The following is a 16,299-nucleotide window of genomic DNA, read 5'->3' as shown; positions in this document are numbered from 1 at the left end:
GTGGGGGGGATCTCCCGGAACCCGTAAAGCACAACGGCGCAAGCCAGGAGAAGTTTAAACGGCCAGATGACCGCGGCGCCCGGCCCGGTCAGCTATGCCAAGATGGCGGCGGCAGCTGCACGAGGCACACGCAGCACAGAGGAAGAAGATGATTCCATTGCAGATCAGGACGTTCCGTCTCCTCTGCCATCAGGTACCAATTTCCCTCCTCTGCCTATGGGAGCTTCTCCTGCATCTACAGAATCACTGCTGGGCAGGTTGCAGGGTGGTCTCCCTTCCACTCCCATGCTGGACCCGCACACAGGCCTTTTACTGTCTGACACAGAGGAGGCTGGCAACCCCCCTGCCCCCACAGATTTTCCTTCCATGATGGAGGCTTTCTCCCAACTGCTCTCTCAGAGCCTGGCCTGGTGTCCTGGTGGATTGCTGATCACATAACCTCCTCTATACATGCTGATCTGCAGCAATTAGGGCAGCGTATGGATTTTATTGAAAAGAGAACAGATCAAGCAGCAGCCCGTATAAATCAAAACTCAGACAGGATTCAAGATATACAAGAACAACTTGACACTGCTCTTGCTAAAGTCGATGACCTCGAAAATCGCTCAAGACGCTACAATTTTAGAATTTGGGGCCTACCTGAAACCGAGAAGGATGTTAGCTCAGCAGCGAAGACCCTAATGAAGGATCTCATCCCAGATATAGCTGAACATCGAACAGAACTTGATCGGGCGCACAGAGCTCTGCAACCCCCCCGCTCAGACGGTCTCCCAAGAGACATTATTGTGAAACCCCACTATTTTGCTATCAAGGAATTATGAGGAGAGCGAGAGGAACCGAAAATCTAAAGTTACTGGGCCACAAAATTCAAATATTTGCAGATCACCATACACGGTGCAGAAGAGACGCTCCCTGAAACCTTTGTTACATCTGCTTACAGAGAGATCCATCACATACAGATGGTCGTTCCCCCTGAGACTAAATTTTTCTCATAGGAACAAAAATTATGGCTTCTCGTCGCTCGCTGAAGGAGAATGGTTATTTCTGCATCTGGGAATACTTCCGCAAGGCCCGAGTCACACACAGGAAGGAAGAAGCACCCCGTCATCAGCAAAACATCCACCGCCGGCAAGTCCTCTGCAACCTACATGGTTAAAGCAGAACTCCAAACGCTCCAAAAAAAGCATCCCACCCTGAAGTTGTTGGATCCATAGGGACCTTTCTGAAGTTCCGGGTTACCACTTCTCTCTTTGACCCGTAGGCCTATAAGGACATTTCTGTAGGCCCTACCATTTACTGAACATTGAATACAGCCTAGTCTACTGTGACTTTGGACAGACGAGAGGCTCAAGCATCTCAGAGATTAAGATCCTCCTTGGTCTGGGGGTCGACTCAGTTGGTAGTTGGGGGGAGGGAGGGAGGGGGTGAGATAGAGGAACAATTCACAACCAGGTAGTGTCATGGGCAACGATTTACCCTTATTGATATGTATCTCTGGAACATCCTTCTACCCATGAGGGGACTGATGTGGGGTGGAGGGTGATTGTTTGATACTCTGATGTATTTCTATGTTAATGATAACGGGCGTTAACATTTCAACTAACATACATATGCAGATGTTGCTTAATGATAAATATCATTTGGGTTATGCCTCCTGATGGGAGTGGAGGCTCCGCATATACATGTTATTGGCTTGTGCGGGGATCCGTGACGGGGGGTTGACCCTTCCCCCCCTGGCCTCTTCCGCTGTGGGGAGGGTCACGGGGGGGGGGGCTCTCCTCCTCGGGGATCGGGTTGTTCAGTTCGGTTGAGGTTCGGATGTTACGGGTGATAACCTGATTAACTTTAGACCCCCTTTTGGTCTTAGTTCGCTAGTTACTTTATAATCATTTTGTAATTCAGGTGATGGGGCCGTGGTGGTCTCAATGCGCCCCTGGTAGGTCCCGGGAGGGCAACCATGCCCCTGGAACCATGGCTGACTTCCCTACTAGTAAGGGGACGGAGCCCATGGGGTAGGAGGATTAGAATGTCCGGCACATTCTGCCTCGGGAATGGGGGGGGGGGGGGAGTCTGGGGACTCCCAAGATAACGGTTTAGATACATATCAAGCGGTAATTGATAAGAACAGTACAATATTGTTTATAATAACGAATACGATTTCTCTTTTTCACCTCTTTTTTCTACTTCTTAAAACCTATACTACATAGTGAGCACGGGTCCCGGATCCGCAACTGGTCCCTCCTCCCAGGTCCTGCATTGGTTCGAGTCAATGTATCCCCACCATGTGAAGCAGATCATCCCTCTCAACTAGGTAAGAATTTTCTTACAATCATAGCACCACAACACACACCTCATGACTGGACGGTCTAATGCTACTCCCTCTCTCCATATTATCTCTAATAACACCCAGGGTATGAACTCGCCCATTAAGCGTAGGAAGATGTTTCAACTTTATAAATCTATACATGCTGACATTCTCTTCTTACAAGAGACTCATTTCCCCATATCATACCAACCTAAATTTTTACATCACCATTATCCCCAATTTTTCTTATCTTCCGCACCCACCAAAACGAGGGGAGTCGCAATCTGCTTCGCTAAACACATAAATATTTCCCAGTCAGAAGTGATCACTGATCCACAGGGACGTTACATCATGGTAACAGGAAATGTGGATGGGGAATTATTTACATTTGTATCATACTATGCCCCGAACCAGGGACAGAAACATTTTTTTGAATCTCTAATGATCAAGCTACGACCTCATTTTAAAGGTACAGTCTTCTTCAGAGGAGATACGAATGTTGCTTTTGACTTTTCCTTGGGACTGACCAGCTCCGGTAAACCAAAACCCAAGCGTCCCTCGAGGCAAAGTGTCAAAATAGCGGAAATAATACAAGAGGCGGGGTTCATTGATACCTGGAGGGAAACTAACCCTCACGTAAAAGATTACACACATTATTCTGCACCCCACAGATCATACGCCAGGATTGACCTTATCTTTACGCGCTCATACTCGGTCCCGTTAATACTGAGCTCCAAAATTGTAGACTCACCCCTATCGGACCACTCGATGGTTACCTTGACTTTCAAAAAGCCATTTGGGTGCAATAACCCCCCAAGATGGAGGTTACAGGAATCTATGCTGAGTGATCCAATCCAGTGCACAATCTTGGAAAACTCCATTAAGGAATATTTTCAAATTAACACAACCTCAGATGTCTCACCTGAAGTAAATTGGGGGGCGCACAAACCAGTGATCAGGGGAAAGATAATGCAAATGGCAGCGAAACTAAAGGCGGAACTTAGAGCAGACACATTAAAACAATCGGAGGATTTTAAGGCTCTAGCCAGGGAACATAAAAGGGCACCTACGGCAGATTCTCTAGCAAATTTGGACAGGGCTCGAGCTCTCCTCAATCTTACTTTGACCACCGCGGCAGAAAAAAATCTCAGGTGGACGGGAGCAAAATCACAATAACAAAGTCACATAGGGATTTAATGGATGAACCCTTCACTCAGGAAGAGGTTCTTGAAACCACGAATTCATTGAAACTTGGATCCTCTCCTGGCCCAGATGGGTTCTCTAACGCTTATTACAAAAAATTTGGAACTACGCTAGTACCACACTTAACGAAATTCCTGAACTCCCTTAGAGCAGGGGGACCACTGGGTTCGGAATTGAATGCTGCGTATATAACAGTAATTCCCAAACCAGGGAAGGATCCAAGCGAAATTGGGAACCATCGACCTATCTCCCTAATTAATAATGACATTAAAATTCTAACAAAGATCTTAGCAAATAGAATGTCCAGCTTCATTGCATCATATATTCATAAAGACCAGGTAGGTTTCATCCCTGGCAGACAGGGTCCGGACCAAATCAGACAGTCCATTGACATTGTCTCTCTTCTGCATTCACGCTGGGATGGGGGACAACAAAAAAGTTTTAATTTTATCAATCGACCTACACAAAGCGTTCGATTCCATTGACTGGGCATACCTGTCTGATATTCTGCAAAGGTGGGGATTCGGTTGCATTTTCCTAAATATAATCAAGTCTTTGTACTCAAACCCTTCAGCGCAAGTTCGTTTGATGGGTAGGTACTCGGCCTCGCTGCCTATCAACAGGGGTACCAGACAGGGATGCCCACTCTCGCCCCTCTTATTCGCTATTGCGATAGAGACCCTAGCTATAGCCATCAGATCAAATCCGGATGTAAAGGGGGTGGTCTGTGGGGACCAGGAACACAAATGCGCTTTATACGCAGATGATCTCTTACTGTACATCACTTCCCCCCTGATATCCACCCCGGTGGTATGTGGGATACTAAGAAACTTTAGTAAAATTTCAGGACTGACGGTAAATATGTCCAAATCTATTGCCTTAAATATCACGGTGCCGTCAGAGCTTCTTTCTCAACTCAAAGCTTCGAGTTTTCCTGGTCTGACACAGCCATCCCCTATCTAGGAATCTACTTGACCCCTGAGATAGGGGGATTATTTAAAGCTAACTACCCTCCAATGATACTTAAATGTAGACAAGAGATAGACAAATGGGCTAAATATGGTCTTTCCTGGGTAGGAAGAATAAACGCTATCAAGATGACATTGCTTTCCCGCCTCTTGCATTTATTTCGTTCTCTCCCAATCCCTCTGACAAAAGGTTTCCTTCACAAACTACAATCTGCAATAATCCGATTTGTATGGGGAAGTAAGGGTTACAGATGCCCAGCCACTGTTCTACGTTTACGCTCACAGGGTGGTATGGGACTGCCCGATCTATGGGGTTATTATCGGGCTGCTCAATTGTCACAGATTTCCCTCATTTTTGGAAGGGGTTCAAAACCTGATTGGCTGTCTATTTAAAGGCAAGCCACTCCTCGTAACACCATTGACTTTCTTATGTGGTGCGACCCCAAAAGTAGACCAGCTATCATGGCACCCACTTTATCTCATTCGATCGCACTTTGTAACAAACTTTTCACTCAATCGACTCTAATTTCCCCACTTAAACCTCTGTCTCACATATTTAATAACACTGCATTCCCACCAGGGTTAAACATTAAGGCGTTTAAGTGGTGGACAGACAAAGGACTCTACAGAATAGGACACTACCTAACAGGGACGGGTCCCATCTGTTTGAATTACTGTAAACGAACATTAGAAATGCCTGACTCAGAGGTTCAGATTTAACCAAATCTCACACTTCATACAATCTATTTGGAACAACAAATATGTTGCTCCCTCGATTACACCATATGAACATTGGTGCTCTAACCTCGATGGGCCAAAAGGGGGGATATCGATAATATACACAGCACTTATGTCTAAGTCGAACAAACCTTCATATGCCGGGACCTGGGAGGAGGACCTGAGGGGATCTTGGACGTCAGTGGACTGGTTCAGAGGATGGAACCGCTCATTTAAAGGTATTTGTAATATTTCTCTGATAGAGGCTAGCCTAAAGGTTATGGCAAGATGGTACTATGTACCTGCCAGATTGGCTATGTTTTATCCTGGGACTTCTCCAATCTGCTTTAGAGACTGCAACCTGGAAGGCACTATGCTGCACATTTGGTGGACCTGCCCGCGCATTAGAACCTTCTGGAAGAAAATATTCCGTATGATGGGCAGCATTCTGAGTTTACGGATATCACCTGACCCCGCTATTGCACTACTAAATCATAACATACCAGATATACCTAAAAGTTCCCAGAAGCTTGCCTTCTTTATATTATTAGGAGCAAAGCTTACCATAGCAAAGGCCTGGAAAAGGCATTCAGTGTCCTTTCAGTGTTGTAAGAGAAAAGTCTCATGGATAATGTCCCAGGAGAAGATAGTAGCGAAACTGTTGGATACGGTTGAGAAATTCAATGTTATTTGGGAACCATGGGCACGATACTGTAATATTCCACTCTATCCGGGAATGGAGATGGGATCAAGAAACTCACGTAATTTACAGTGGCACTATTCTTCTCTTACTTTTCTCTTCCTCTTTCTAACGCATTTTCCTTTCTCTAAGAGGCCATCGGGCCTCTTCGGTCTTCACAGGCCTCTCTTGGTCTTTTCTATACCTTCTATGCACCAAGATACATCCCCACTGGGATAATTTAGAGGATATGCCCACTGGATAATTGAAAGAACCTGTTTTATCACTTGAAGGGATGAATTATTCATTCCACTTAGTAGACAATATATGGCAATACGAAGTAGGCACAAACACAAAGCAGGTCACTCAGGAGAGAAATACAATAAAATACGATGCCTTTCTTTACTAAAATGTTTAGGTTACATATAGTTAAGACAGGGGTTTTCTTGTTCTTATTTTTCATACCTTATCAATATAACACGGGCTTAGGACTTATTTAGTATCAGGATCGGGTGGGTGACTATAGGTGTGATGCAGGATACGGGGTATTGATGGGGGGGAGCCTTTGATCACCCCAGGAGGGCACAGCAAGATCCCTAACGGGGTGCTCGATGGGGGGGAAAGACTTCCTCGCACAAGATACTAGTGTTGGCGCTTGTAGTCACTTACCGCGGAGACAACAAACTATACCTGATGAAAACAACTATCATTACAATTTAGATGACTTTGAGACAGTTGGATTTATTTTTCTTCGGTTTATCTTATTCATTTATCGCATACTCACTATGTAATGTATACATTTGCATTATTGTTGGCGTATAAAACTCAATAAAAATACTTTAAAGTTAAAGTATCAAGATACCAACAGAACTTACTGCTTCCCTAGTATTAAGGGGTTTAATATAACATATAAAGGAGCTTTTTTGCAACTTTCTGACAGACAATATAGCCATTTAATAAGAATACCAAGCAAGAGCCAAGTGCCGATAAGCAATCATAAAAAACATATAAAATACCTTCCCTGTGGAAAGGAAGGTAAAAGGTCAGAAGCTCTAACAGAAATATGGCCCCCAAAAAGGGAAACAAAACACCACAATCTCAAAAGAATAAGAAAGATAAAATGGAAAGCAAAAATAAAAACCCTACAGGGGCTCAATCTACACAAACAGCAGATATAAAAGGAGATCTTCCAACAATTGCAATCTCCCCGAGCAACCCAAACCTTACATACATCACAGGAAATTTCAAACATCACGGAAATATCGGTAACATCTAGAACATCAGGAGAAGAACAAATGGTTCATCCCAGAAACAGCTCACCAATAGACACAACAGGCTCTTTAAGTGAACAAAAGGAAGAGGATAAAGAGAATTGGGATATGAGAACCTACATCCAATCTCTCCCAACTAGAGCAGATATGGATCAATATGTGCACAGATTGGAAAACACATACAAAAACGAGATTCAAGAGCTCAAGATATCCACAAAAGAAGCACAAGAAAAAACGGCTATATTAGACACTAGAGTCTCAAAAACAGAACAAGAATTAACGAAGATAAAGGAAAAAATACAAAAACAAGGGAATCAAATAAATCAATTAATAAATAGACTGGATGAACAAGAGAATAGAAATCGAAGATCTAATATAAGAATAAGAGGTTTAAAGGAAGATGTGGGTGTAAAAGAACTTATAATAACGTTACAGAAAATCTTTCAGGAAATAATAATAAAATTAATTGACCGTGCACACAGGGTGGCGGGAATGAAGAGATTGGACCCTGGTAAACCGCGGGATGTCATCTGCAAGATGCATTATGCCCATATAAAAGACAGAATTGTGCTCGCAGTACGTCAAATTAAAAATATCCAACATGAGGGAGATCCACTACTTTTCTTCCATGATCTATCAAAATTCACTCTGGATCGGAGGAGAGCATTAAAACCCCTGGTGGAACAACTCAGAAGAAATAATCTTCAGTACAGATGGAAATTTCCATTTTAGCCACAAGTCCAAAAAGAGGGACTAATTGCAACATTCAGCAATTTGGAAGATCTACCGCAGTTTCTAGCAACTCTTAATTTACCAGAAACGGATCTACCGGACTGGCCAATTTCATATACGAAAGTGTTTAGAAAAGCTTGAGAAATTATGCATGTGGCAAGGGGGGGAGGGGTTGGAGGTGATATGGGTAGATAAGAATCCACTGAACAAAGAAGAAGCTGGTGTGACAAGATTAAAGAAACTCGGAGGGGGGGGGAGGGGCGTGTAAATGTAGAAAGGAGGGGTTTTTCTTTTCTTTTTCTCCTTTATTCACAAATTAAATAATGATACAACACAAAATACGGTGATAGACATTAAGAGGGGACACTTAATAATTTTTGGTAAGTTATTAAATGATACATTAGTAGAATTAATAAATATCGATATGACACTAATAGTGGGATAATGGATTGGCTAGGGGTTTTTTTTTTTTCCCCTCACAAATGACATAAGGATACAACACAAATACGGTAGCAGACACTCGGAACTACGGGGGGGACACTTAACAATAGGTAATAGATAAGAGGATATAAAATGTCACAATGTTACACTAGTAAAATTAGCGAGAAACGATATGACACTAATAGGGGGATCATGGGCTTGGGTTTTTTTTTTCTTTTTCTCAGGGAGTGTGATGAATAAAAAAGTAATTGATCAATTCACTTAATATGCAATATAATATGCATGAGTTTTGGGTTTTGACACTTAAGGCTATTTTTGGAATAATAAGGTACAGCATGTATTTCAATGAAACAGATTTTTTTTCCCCTCTCTTCCTTCTCTATATAATATGGAAGATATTTGGGTAATGCACTAAAAATGTTTTTATTGACATAATATCACATGTAGCATAAGTGGCAAAGTTTAGGCGGATCCAACACTGGTGGAGAGAGGGAGAAAAAAGGGACAGCTCTTTGACCATAAGGCACAATGATAAGCGCAAAGAGTTAAGGGTAATGGATTTTAGTATGACGACTGTTGTACCTCTTCATCCTCTCCCGCAATAGGGAGAAAATCCCTCTGCAGGGCAGGACAGGATGGAGGTTGGAATATCGATAAAAGTGTAGATGCATGTGTTTTGAGGCGCCTCTTCCATACCCCCCCTGCTTACAGGCTCCTTTCCTCTCTCTGTAAATTTAATAATATAAAAGAATAAGAAACTAGCTTTTTAAATGCAGTGTGTGCCACCGACAAGGCGGCGGACCCGGGACGTCAGAATCCGGTGCCCCTTTCATAGGGAACTTACTAGATAGTAAGACAGACTTATATAAGTCAAATAGTTTCAGGGTAATTGGTGTGAAGTGTGCGTGTGTGGGGTTGCAAATTTTTTTTTTCTTCTTTGGTTTGTTGTGTTGTCCTTTCAGAATTTGAAGCACGATGAAATAATGCTCATATATTAGAGGTCTCAATTCAACAGCAAAGAGGTCACAGGTCCTTTATTCTCTCCATAAACAAAAAGTGGGAGCGATCTTTTTTCAGGAGACGCATTTCCGCACAGACCACGTCCCTAACCTACAAAATAGATTCTACACCACATGGTATCATGACTTATGTATTCTAAATCAAAAGGTGTCTCTATTGCAATACATAAGACAATACCACACCAAGTGTTGGAAGAATGGCATAATAGAGATGGCAGAGCAATCTTACTCAAACTTATTATATACGGTAAAAAATATACTTTCATCAATATATACTTACCCAATCAAAGTCAGCATAAAGTAGGGACACAACTGATTAGCGAGCTTATGGAAAAGGCAGAGGGGATAGCAATAATTGGGGGGGACTTCAATTTTGTTTTGGACAAAGAAAAAGATACCACAGCACCCTCATCAATACAGATAGGTAAGGAAAAAAGAAGAAAATTTATAGATATGATGGCAAAATACCAATTGAAGGATATTTGGAGGGTATTACACCCAATGGAAAAAGATTTTACATTCCATTCAAAAGTCCATGGGACATACCACAGACTGGATTATTTTTTGATAAACCAGCTGGGGATGGCGGTGACCCTATCTGCCGAGATAGGTAGCTCGATATGGTCAGATCACGCGCCAGTATTTTTGGTACTGGACCCACTTAAGAATAAAAGCACTAGGGGAAATTGGAAACTCAATGACAATCTGCTATATGACGAGACCTGTGTGACAGAAATAAGGAGGGTAAGAACAGACTTTTCACACAACCATATAAAAGACACCACACCTTTGCCGACTCAATGGGAAGCATTAAAATGTGTAATTCGAGGGTTTTTTATAAAACACGGGGCTAGATTGAAAAAGCTAAAGGGTAATAGAATGACTCGGCTATTAAAAGAGATACCCAAAATAGAAACTCAGCATAAACAGAATCCAACACGCAAAGTATTAATAAAATTAACAGGATTGAAAACAGAATTACAAACATTGAAAAACGAGCAAACATTACGAATAAGGGACAGTAATCGTTCCCTATACTATCAACAGGGTAATAAGCCAGGTAAACTGCTCGCAAGGGCTCTCCGCCAGCGGGGAAATGTATCGCCTATTGTAAAAATCATGTCAGAAACAGGGGATATGAGGTATGACCCAAAAGAGATCCTGAAGGAGTTTCAGACCTTTTATACGAAACTATATAACATACCCAATCATGGTGCAAATAGCGATCCAGAGGGGTTTCAACAAAATATTCACCAATATGTAAAAGAAAACCCACTGCCTGTACTAGCACCGATAGAAACACCACAATTAGACCAAGAATTTACGGTGATTGAATTACAAAGAGTAATCGACTCACTAGTGCCCTGGAAAAGCCCAGGCCCTGATGGCTTTACCCCTAGATTCTATAAAACGTTTAAAGAAGAACTTATCCCCATCATGAAGCAGACCTTTAATGCAGTTTCCACAACGATGCCCTTCGTCTCACAAAGTATGCAGGCGTACATCTCACTTATACCCAAACCTGAGAAGGACCACACTTTATGTGGAAATTATAGACCAATTTCTCTAACGAACATCGACCTAAGACTCTACTCTAAAATAATTGCCAATAGACTCACCCCTATAATACCTGCATATATACACATCTAGATCAGGTGGGTTTCATAAAGGGAAGAGAAGCTAGGGATAACACCCTAAAAACACTCACATTGGTGGAATACGCACAGAGAGGCTCCATCCCATCCTGTTTATTAGAAATCGATGCTGAGAAGGCATTTGACAGGGTGGGATGGAACTTCCTTAAAGAGACTTTAATACAATGGGGGTTGGGTCCTATACTTATAGATAAAATAATGGCTTTATACCAGAACCCAACGGCTAAGATACGAGCGAATGGTGATATATCGGGGGTAGTTCCCATAACTAACAGTACCCGGCAGGGTTGTCCTCTATTCCCACTTTTATATATACTGGTGATGGAGCATTTATTAATAGCGGTTCGAAAAAATAAAGATATACAAGGAATCAAAGTGGGAGGTACAGAGTACAAGATGTCAGTATATGCAGACGATATATTGTTATACATTACAAACCCCTTGATATCACTACCTAATTTGATAGCAGAATTCAAACGATTTGGGGCACTAAGTAATTTTAAAGTAAACTATAAGTCTGAAGCCCTGAACATAAATTTGTCAAATACGATGGTGGAACTTCTTAGAAAAGATTTCTCTTTTAAATGGCAGAAAAATGCAATTAAATATTTGGACACTTTCATCCCCACGGATCTGAATAGATTACAGGAATATAAATATATCCCGATGGTGCAAAAAACTATGAGATCATTACAACAATATGAAAAAGGAGTGTTCTCCTGGATGGGCAGAATAAATATAATAAAAATGGACATTTTGCCTAAAATATTATATATTCTGCAAGCGATACCCATCTTTCCTTCAACAAATACCCTGAAAAAATTGCGTAGAGCGATAGGAAAATTTATCTGGGGAGGTAAGGCTCCCAGAATCAGTAGAGCAGTATTAAACAAAACTAAGAGAGAGGGTGGTCTCGGTCTCCCAGATATAGAAATATACCTCAGAGCAATACTAATAACTAGAATAGTGGACTGTTCCACAACAGGGATAATAAAGAAAGGGTGAAGCTAGAAGAAGTGATCACGACATTAAAACTAAAATCATTACCATGGATCAAGAAAGATCAAAGACCAGCGGATGGCGCTATGCCCTCTTTAGTGGTTTCAACATTAAAAGTATGGGACACCATGATAAAGGAGATTGGATCCACCTTTAAAGGTCCCATGACCCCACTCTTTAGTAACCCAGAATTTCCACTGGCATTTGAAGCCAAAACATTTCTTAAATGGAAGAGATGTGAAGATACCAGGATAGTGGAAACATTGGAAGAGAATAGACTCCTCCCATTAGAGGCTATGGGTATGGAAAACAAAAAAATTGATGCAATATGGGCTACTCCAACGGTATATTTCATCTCTAATAAAGGAGGCTGTAATAGATAGACCCCTAACAACTCTGGAAAAAATTCTCTTACAGGAACATAGACCTATCCACACATTATCGAAGGTTTATAAATATTAGATTTCAGAAAATAAAGGACAAGAGGTACCTTATATCAAGAAATGGAAGATAGAGCTAGGCATGGAATTCCCCAGAGAAACATGGGAAAAGGCAATGATGGTAACCCACAAACTTTCAATATCTGCCAAACATCAGGAAAGAAATTATAAAATCTTAGATAGGTGGTATAGGTGTCCTGTGGATTTACACAAAATAAATCCCGATAATGAGGATGTCTGTTGGAGGTGTCAGGAAGCTCAGGGTACAATGTCACATATCTGGTACTACTGCTCAGAAGTCCAACCTTTTTGGCAAAAAATATTTGAGATCTATAGAGCCATGAGCGGAACTGAATTATATCCAGAAATACAAGTCGCAGTACTATCTATGATCCCGGGATCGGTGAAAAACATAAAAAAGGGACTATTGAAATACTTCTTGACAGCAGCACGAACTATTATAGCAAGAAAATGGAAAAGCACAAGTATGCCTCTGGTGGAAGAGTGGGAGTGTGAGATGGCGGAAATGCGTACCCTGGAGGAAAGATGATGTAAACGGGGCTAAAAAAACAAATATTAAGAACATGGGCTAGATGGGAAGAATTTAGGGCCTCCTCACGGCTACTAAGGAAGATCTAGAAACCTAATTGAGCATAATAGGAGGGGACTTTATCCCCTTTTGGGGGTTTCTTTTTTTTTTTTTTGTGATTGTGAATGTTCTTGAGTGAATGGGGTGGGGATAGGGTGGTAAGGGTATAGGTTTAAATAGTATGGGATTTACATCCTTCAATTAACATGTTAATGAGTCAAAAGAAATTTGGATAATGTTTTGATAAAGAAATATAGGATCATTTAATGTCTTGGATGGATCATGTTTTATAACTAAATGTAAAATTGTTTTTGATAAATAAAGATTATAAAAAAAAAAAAAAAAGAAGATTCACGGTTTTCCTTTTGACAGCAATGTTGGATGAAATATGAACTTTTTATTTGCACCATAGTTATTTTTGTTATATATTTATTTGGTTTATTGCACTACTGTTGCGCCCTTCAGTGTTTTATAATGTCACCCTTTAAAACTGTGCACCCCCTGCAACGGCGACAAACTACGTCAATTTTGTTATCCAGAGGCAACGCTCTTAAAGCCATTATAGGTTACCACTTTAGATTTACACAAGAGGTCTAGTGCTAGAATCACTGCCCTTGATCTGAAGTTCGCAGTGATACCTCACGTGTGGGGCAGATGCGTGCGTTTGTGCACAAGAACGTGGGCGTTTTAAAATTTTTGTTTTAATTGTTTTTTACACTGACACACTCACAATTAGTTTTTATCACTTCTTATCACAGGGAAAATAAATATCCTGTATGATAGAAATAGGCAGTGACTGGTACTCTTTACTGAGAGAGCTAGGATCTATTAAATTCTGGTTTCCTATATGTTAGAGATGAACCACCGGCTGCATGTTCAGGTCTCCGGGTGGGATGGGAGAGTCCAAGAGCTGCGGAAGACGAGCTAACTAGGACTGCTTTTACAAAAAAGCTAAAAAAAGAAAAAAAAAAAAAAAAAAAAAGAGAAAAAAAAAAAAAGCTGGGGCGCCGGTTGAATCACTTGAAGACTAGCGACGTGCAGGTACTTCACTGGTCAGTCAGTCCACCTCTTTTCCTATTTCAAAATTGCCCATGCTAAGCACATTCTTCCCACCATGCTCAGTTTTCTGGCTATGCTGTGATCACAGCTTACCTGTCCTCAAATGGCCAAGACTTGTGCTGACACACCCTCCTGCACAGCTTTTCACTGGGAAGATCAACATATTGGTGTCTGTGCCTCCTACTGGCACTCCCCCCTGCAGTCTCCACCCACCACCTCTTATGCAGCGGAGAACAGATGTTATGCGATCACTTATACAAAAAGGAAAAAAAAAAAAAAGTATTTATAGAGATAGATTACACACACACACACACACACACAGCCATTTTAAACCGAATGGGTTGTTTGACAAGGTCAGGGTTCACACATACTTTAAATTTGATTTGCCAAGGGTAGAGCGGTCCCTTTGTTCACCACCTTCACAAGAGAAGAGTGAAAAATAATTGTTGCTGAAGAGGTGGAAAGCCAAAAAAGAACAATTCTAGGTATGGCATTTTAAACATGGCTACATTGGTCCAGATTTGGCCAATGTAACTTTGCATATGCCATACTTGTGGGAACTCTCTAAAAGCTGGAAATCACTGTAGCAGACAGCACTACTACAGTGATCTCCACTAGCTTCCAGGTCCTGTGCTGAGCAACTGATGATTTCAGAATGCAGCAGGGAAGCCGCTCAGCATCAATTTACAGATCTGTCAGTCTGGTATGACAGTACCCATACAGGCAGAGAATGCTATGGCTGTTGCGGAGACTGAAGTCAAGAAAGACAGATTCAGGGTCATTGCAATGACCATGTTGAATTTGGTGATCTGGGAAATATCCAGGATCTGGTGGTATGACATAGCAGCTACTTGACAGAAGAATCTTCTGTGACTAAAGCTGGTCATAAACAGCTAGTTTTATTACTGGGCTCAAGGAAAAAAAAATTCAGATTCCTCCATCCACATGAATAAGGTGGATGGAGAAATCACCCCTTCCAGAACATTGCATTGTGGGAGCAGCACCCACAGCTTTCAGAATGCACCAGTCGTTGACTGGCTCAGGATCAAACCAAATAGCTGGATAAAACGTGTTAAAGAATCAGCTGCTCCACCCGACGCATTTCTCCATAGAAGGCATCAACTGGAAACAGAGGCATGCCTCCGTTCCCAGTCAGGTGGAGCAGCTGATTCTGACGTTATCACGTTTTATCCAGCTATTTGGTTTGACCCTGAGCTGTTGCTTCATTAGTTTTTCAACCATTCCTGTTTTCGTTTTTATGATTGCTAGATTGCTGTGAACATTTACTGTGAAGTTTTACCGAAGTTTTTTAAATTGCTGTGAGCTGCTGTGAAGTTTTTGGGAATAAAAAAACCCTTTTCGAAGTTTATCTGCACTATGGAGCTTTTTTCTTATCTCCCTTGATTGATAACCGCTGAGATCATCCATGAGAAGAGATCTGAATCAAGGGCGATTATAACTGCACCTGTGTGTGGATTCCAAAAAGGAGAGAGAATTTAGCTTCGGTCGTTGAGGGTGATTGTAATCACGATCCCTGGATTGAAAGACGAGGATTTCCACGTCGGCAGGCTGATGCTTATATATTTATATATATCAGAGTACTTTTGCTTTAGGTCCTTGTAACAGGTTGATGGTGCACACCACTGTTCACATGGGCGTTTTTTGGTAGCATTTTTTTTACTTTATTGTATCACTTTTGCACAATACTATATATATCTTTATACGAGTTTTTATGGTTGTGTTTAATCATCTTCACTAATTAATGGTTGCGCGTTTGTTTTTCGGAGATATATGTATGTAACATTGAACTACCCACCCTTATGAGCTCTGGCCATCATTGTAAAACTCCTTCAGTTGTGTAATCAGCTCTGCCCATTCTGTAGGCACACCGCCCCTTGCAGCGTTGTACGAGCATTGGGAGCGTGCAACAAAATGTAGTATTAATTGCGCAGGTGTCGTGTACAGCTCATGAACAGCTGTTCACGTTCGGAGACTTTCGCATCTCCTTTGTCCTCCGTACTGCGCAAGCGCTGCGCAATATAGGGCGGACACTATACGATGGGGGACATTTCTCGACAGGACACCGGTCCAGGGATCTGGGCGAATCTCAACTCCATGGTCGCGATGACGCCCAAGCCTGTATTGACTGGCGTCAGCAGAGTGTGGACTTCTGCACTCCTGTGAGCCATAAGAGAAGAACAGCCAAACGAGCTTCTCAACAC

At 41.7% G+C, this 16,299-nt stretch overlaps 1 protein-coding gene across 3 annotated transcripts in view; it reads right to left on the bottom strand.

The window, feature by feature from the left end:
• TOM1 (target of myb1 membrane trafficking protein) overlaps window positions 1-16,299 on the bottom strand; it is a 532,535-nt gene that overhangs the window by 260,938 nt on the left and 255,298 nt on the right. The gene's annotated exons all lie outside the window — the stretch shown is intronic.

The sequence above is a fragment of the Aquarana catesbeiana genome, linkage group LG07 (assembly GCF_042186555.1).
Source record: "Aquarana catesbeiana isolate 2022-GZ linkage group LG07, ASM4218655v1, whole genome shotgun sequence".
Taxonomy (NCBI): domain Eukaryota; kingdom Metazoa; phylum Chordata; class Amphibia; order Anura; family Ranidae; genus Aquarana; species Aquarana catesbeiana.
Note: the sequence above shows the minus strand (reverse complement) of the source record. Positions and strands in the feature narration are given on the sequence as shown.